Source organism: Vombatus ursinus, unplaced genomic scaffold (genome assembly GCF_900497805.2).
Source record: "Vombatus ursinus unplaced genomic scaffold, bare-nosed wombat genome assembly UNPS02014773.1, whole genome shotgun sequence".
NCBI classification, from domain to species: domain Eukaryota; kingdom Metazoa; phylum Chordata; class Mammalia; order Diprotodontia; family Vombatidae; genus Vombatus; species Vombatus ursinus.
In genome coordinates, this window is record NW_020954551.1 from 19,591,613 (window position 1) to 19,597,393 (window position 5,781).

The window sequence follows — 5,781 nt, forward strand, 5'->3', positions numbered from 1 at the left end:
AAGTAAAACTCTAAGGGGATAGGGAGGGGAAGAGGATAAAGGAGGGATCTTTAAAGGGGAGGGTGTGGAATAAGTTAAAAAGGAGATATAGAAGGAGGTTTAGATTTAGGGGAATGGGAGGATAAGGGAGGGATTGCTGGTGTGGGGGGTAGGTTATGTAATAGGAGAGTAAGGTAATAGGTAGAAGTGAAGTAGAGGAGTTAGGAGAGATAGGAAAAAAAGAGATATGCACAAGCATAAAAATAAGGATTAGGAGTAGAATCTCTTAGGGAAAGTATAGTTTTATATATGTTTTATATATCTATATATGCATGTATATATGTATGTATCTATATATGTATAAGTGTATGTATATATCAATACTTATACGTGAGGGACTGTCTGATGTTGGCTACTGCCAAGTGAGGATTGTGGCAAGATTGGGGTAGGATCTGGGTATTAGGAAGTAACTGGAGCCCACGCTCCCGAGGCAGGGGCTGTGGTAGGCGGAGTTGTGCTGAACTGGGATGGGCTGGATACGGAGAAGTAGGCAGTGGGCAGTGCTATGTGAGATAAGCTGGGGAAAGATCAGGATACAAGGAAGTAGCCGGAGCACGTGCTCCTGAGGCAGGGGGCTGTGCCACGTGGGAGTGGGACGGCAGAGGACAAGTTCCCTTTGCTTAGTCCCCTCCCTAAGTGCAACGTCAACCCCAGACGCCTCCTTCCTGTGTCCTTCCTGACTTCCTGGGTCACGTACCTTCCCTTTGTGTAGCACTGACCCCAGACGCCTCCTCCCGATATCTGGGCCTGACTTCCTAGGTCACATACTCTTTGTCTATGCACTAATCCCAGACGTCTCCTTCCTGTATCTGGTCCTAGCCTCCTGCGTCACTTCCTCTCCCTTGGTGCGCTAAACTCAGACAGCCCCTTCCGGTATCTGACCCTACAATCATTGACTAGTAGGCGAGCTGAGGAGGAGGGGCTAAGTAGGTACTTAAGGAACGATCATGGTCAGATTGCTCTCTTTGCTCCTGCTCTGTTGCTCTGGCCTTCCCGCTTGGCCTTGCTGTGATGGCCTCTGAATAAAGCTCGGGTGTTGGCACCTCCTGATGGGCTCGTCTCTGTGTGTTTATCCGGGTAGGCACCGAAGACTGGTAAGTAGTATGACTCTGGCAGCCTGCTCCTTATAGGAGAGTGTACGGGGCGGCCGGCACAAGGTCGGCGTGGCCAGCACACTTATATATAAATATATCCAATGTTCAGTTGTAGCCTTGGAGTAATGGGTAGGGGGAAGGGAGGGGAAAAAAGAACAAAGTAAAAAATGTACATCAGAGAACAAAAGAACACCTACAAGGAAGCAAAGAAAAGATGGACAGCTTTCAACATAATGCACAGTATTTAATATACAGGCTTTCTTAAAATGAAAAGTTATTGCCATATATTTTGAATCCTCTCCTATTTTCTGCTGTGCACATGACTTTTTTTGTTCTTTCTTATTTTATATTTAAGTTTATAATGTTTCTTTTTCTTTTCTTATTATGTATTTAAGTTTTAGTATTTGTCTAAAATATTTTTTTAAAAGAAAAGAAAGCACATGAAGGTCTTTGAATGCCAAACAGAGGATCTTATATTTGATCCTGGAGGTAATAGGGAGCCACTGGAGTTTATTGAATTGGTGATGGAAGGGTGTGTGGGGGGAGATAACATAATCAGAACTATAGGTTAGGAAGTTTAATTTAATAGCTGAGTAGAGGATGGGCTGGAGGAGGGAGAGACTTGTAGAGAGACCAACCAAAAGCCTATTGCAGTAATCCAGGCATGAGGTGATGAGCTTTTGCAATCAAGATTTGGCAATAGCATGGATACGGGGAGTGAGAGAATGCAAAGATTCAAGGATGACATCTGGGTTGTAAGCCTGGGGGACTGGGAGGATGGTAATGCCTGCCAATTGTAATAAGGAAGTTCCAAACGGGACAAGGGGGAGAGAGAAATAACGAGTTCCATTTTGGACATGTTGGGCTTAACGTATCTATGGGACATCCAATCTTGAGACGTTCAAAAGGGAGTTGGAGATTTGAATTTGGAGTTTTGGAAAGAGGTCAGGTCTGGATAAAAGGGTTTGAGAATCATCACTATAGAGATGATAATTGAATCAATGGGAGCTACTGAGATCACAGAGCATAAAGTGGTATAGAGAGAAGAGAGGAGAAGAGGAGAGAAGGGGAGGAGAGGGAAGGAGAAGGAAGGGGAGGGGAGGGCCCTGGATGAAGCCATCATTAGTGGCATGATCAGGAGAGAGGTTGGAAAAAAGAGATGAAATGAGTAATGGTAGGAGTTGATTCCCTCGATGAAGATTGGCAAAAGAGTCATTTGTCAACCTGATGACAGAGAAATGGGCTATCTTCCCATGTATCTGGTACATAACAAAGAGCCTCCTGGAACCTGTCAAATGTGAGGACCACTATACAATTCATGTGGGGATAAATGACACATGCCATCAGAAAGAAATTAGAAATCATTGCTTAGGGTTATGAAGTTGTAGGCAAGACACCGAAGACTTTAGGGGTACAGGTGATTTTTTTAATTCACCGCTGAAAAATGACAGGAAGGGTTTCAGCAGAGGGAACCAGATTTGGGAAATGAACAATTGACTATAAAATAGTGTCTAAAAAAGATCCGGACTTCTGAGGAAAGAGGGAGGGAATCTCAGGATCTAGATCAGGGTTGGAGTGCATCAAAAGAGGGTTTGTTAAAAAAAAAAAAAAATTTGCCTGGAGACTTACAAATCTAAGGAAAAGGACTTTCATTTAAAAATGAAGAAGGAAGGAGAAAACTGCCCATAAATAGCTATCTGCCAAGTTGGATACCACATAAAGTAGTCCTAACAATGCAAAAAGAATCAATACAGAAAGGACTCACAGGCAACAATATCCAAGAGGAGAGAGAGCAGTAAAACCCAATTCTTTGGATGTCTATATACCAATACAAAATATAGATAGCAAAAAAAAAAAAAAGATTAACTAGAGACCTTAAAGGAAGGAAGGAAATTCTAAGGTGAGAAGTCAGACAAAAAGGGACAGCTCCAAAGAGCAAAGTTCTGAAGACACAAATAAAATACATTTTTTTTATAAAGGCAATTGGGGTTAAGTAACTTGCCCAGGGTCACACAGCTAGTAAGTGTTTAGTCTGAGGACGGATTTGAACTCAGGGCCTCCTGACTTCAGGACCAGTGCTCTATCCACTGTACCACCTACCTGCCCTGAAAATCTATTCTGATAAGTATGAAATGTCCAAAGAGATCAATAGGGATGGATAAGGAACTCATCCACCAAGTTAGATTTTATAAAGACCTATACAGAAGATGAAGGTATAACTGAGTAGTAAGTGACTGGCCAGTGAGAGCCCAGGCCACGTGAACGTGCATGGCTTACTTGAAACCTGGGGGTTACTTTGCCTCTAGAAGTTCATGATGCATGGAATAGAAGCTCCAAACTTCAGACCACATTCGGGTATTTTCTTACTGCACAGCAAAGAAAAACTTTAATTGGCTGCTGGGCCCAACTTGGAGTATTCAGAAGGCACTAACTGGCCAGATCAATCCCTCTCCCTGGCTTCATTAAAGTGAGGAAGATGAACGCTATAAGCCTGCAGGTAGGCATTCATTGGTCAGTCCCCCCCCATTACAGAGACAAGAATAGGTAACAGGATGAAGACAAAAATGTGGCAAGCTACTGTAAGAATAGTGGAAGGGATGGTAAAGCTCAGAATAAGCTGAGGCTGGCGAGGAAAGCTGAAGAGGGAAAAGGGTGGATTTTTTTTCAGCTTCATTGGAGAAACGAGAAAGCCTAAGGAAGGTATGTGACTGCTGCTCAGCCAGAAAAAGACGATGGATGATAACTGGGAACAGCAGGCTAGTCAAGCTGCTCGATTTTCATTTCGATTCTTTTTTTTTTCTCTGCCAAGAAGAATGACCTTTGGATTGGAAAGGACCAAACAGAAATAGCTAATAGGGAGCGAAAAATCAAGATAAGTAGGGAGCTGGTCAGAGGGCACCAAGTGTCCTTGCTGAGTTCGGGGCCCAGATGAAGTATATTATAGGATACTGAAAAAACTGACAGGTTTGATTGCTGAGCCTCTCTCAGTAATCTTTGTAAAGACAGAATAGAACAGCGGCCGGATTAGAGGAGGGCAAATGATGCTCTCGTTTTGTTTTTTTTTTTGTTTTGTTTTGTTTTGTTTTGTTTTTCCTAAGCAAACAGAATGGAAGCTGAAAACTATAGAGCAGTGGGCTTGACTTGGATTCCTGGCAGAATTCTAGAATGTATTCATAAGAGGCGGGAAGAGAAGCAATGATCTCGAAGGTTTGTTAAGAACCAGTCATTTCCTTTTTGGACAGAGGAATTAGACAAGCGGATCAGAAGAATTCTGGAAGCTATCCGTGCCTAGATTTCAATGAAATATTTGAAAAGGGCTCTCACGCTATTCTTGTGGGATAGAAGGAAAGATGTGTGCTAGACAAATGCAATATTAGATGGACCCAGAAACAGTGGAATGTCCAGATCCCCAAAAATTGTCATTAAGGGTTCAGTGTCAGCTTGGAGAGAAGTCTCCAATAGAGTGTTCCAGAGATTTGTGCTTGGTACTGTGCTGTTTAAAATGTTTATATCAACCACTTGGTAAAGCCCTAGGGGTCTAAAGGAATAGCTAACTGGCATATGACAAGCATTTTTTAAGCATTTTCTAAGTACCTTGCACTATCCTAAGACAATTCTTGCCCTCAAGGAGCTTATATTCTAATGGAGAAAGACAATACATTAAAAGTAGTGAAAAGCTAGAAGGGAAAGGAGAATCAAGGTGGAGAAAGTCTGGAGAGTTGAGAGTTCTTTTAAAAAAAAGAACTTCTTAAAAAAAAGGAAAAGAAAAAAAGGAAGAAGAGGAAAAAGTCAGCAAAATGGATCAATACATTGCAAAAAATCTAGTATATGGACATTGCACAATCATGGATTCCCACTCCTCTTATCCTTACCACATCAGCAAAGAAGCAGTAAGAGTTGTCTTCTTATGTGCCTTCCCTGGGACCAGGCTCGCAAGTTCTTTGTAATTTTGTAGCATTGATTTTCAAATGATTCATCTGCTATTCTTTCCATTTACAGTGTTGTAGTCATTATGTATGTTGTTTTTTCTGGTTCTGTTTACTTCATTTTATTAATGTAAGTCTTCCCATGCTTTTCAGAATTATCATGTTTGTCTTCTTTACAGCACAGTAATATTCCATTGCATGCAGTCTTGTACCACAATTTGTTCAGCCATGCCCCAATTTAGGGGCATCGATTTGGTTTCTAGTTCTTTCCACAGAAAGAGATGCTGTAGGTATTTTGTTGTATATGGAGCCTCTCTTTTTGTCAATGACCTCATTGGGATATGTGTGTAGCAGCAGAATTTTGGGGTACAAGTATATAGTCATTCTACCCACTTTACATAATTTCAAAATGCTTTCCAAAATGATTGTACTAATTCACAGCTCCAGCAACAGTGCATTAACATTCATGTTAGACCACATCTTTACAAATATGTAGACAATATAACATCTGCTGGGTTTATTGCTTGTTGCCTGTAGGAGAGAGAGAGAGAGAGAGAAAGGAAGGAAGGAAGGAAGGAAGGAAGGAAGGAAGGAAGGAAGGAAGGAAGGAAGGAAGGAAGGAAGGAAGGAAGGAAAGAGAGAAAGAAAGAAAGAAAGAAAGAAAGAAAGAAAGAAAGAAAGAAAGAAAGAAAGAAAGAAAGAAAGAAAGAAAGAAAGAAAGA

General features: G+C 41.5%; 1 long non-coding RNA gene across 1 annotated transcript in view; it reads left to right on the forward strand.

The window, feature by feature from the left end:
• The first annotated feature begins 1,092 nt into the window (after positions 1-1,092).
• Positions 1,093-5,781, forward strand: part of LOC114044315 — a 6,598-nt gene continuing 1,909 nt past the window's right edge. Inside the window, exon 1 of the long non-coding RNA XR_003569210.1 lies at positions 1,093-1,133. This is a non-coding gene — a long non-coding RNA (uncharacterized LOC114044315). The remainder of the gene's footprint in view (positions 1,134-5,781) is intronic.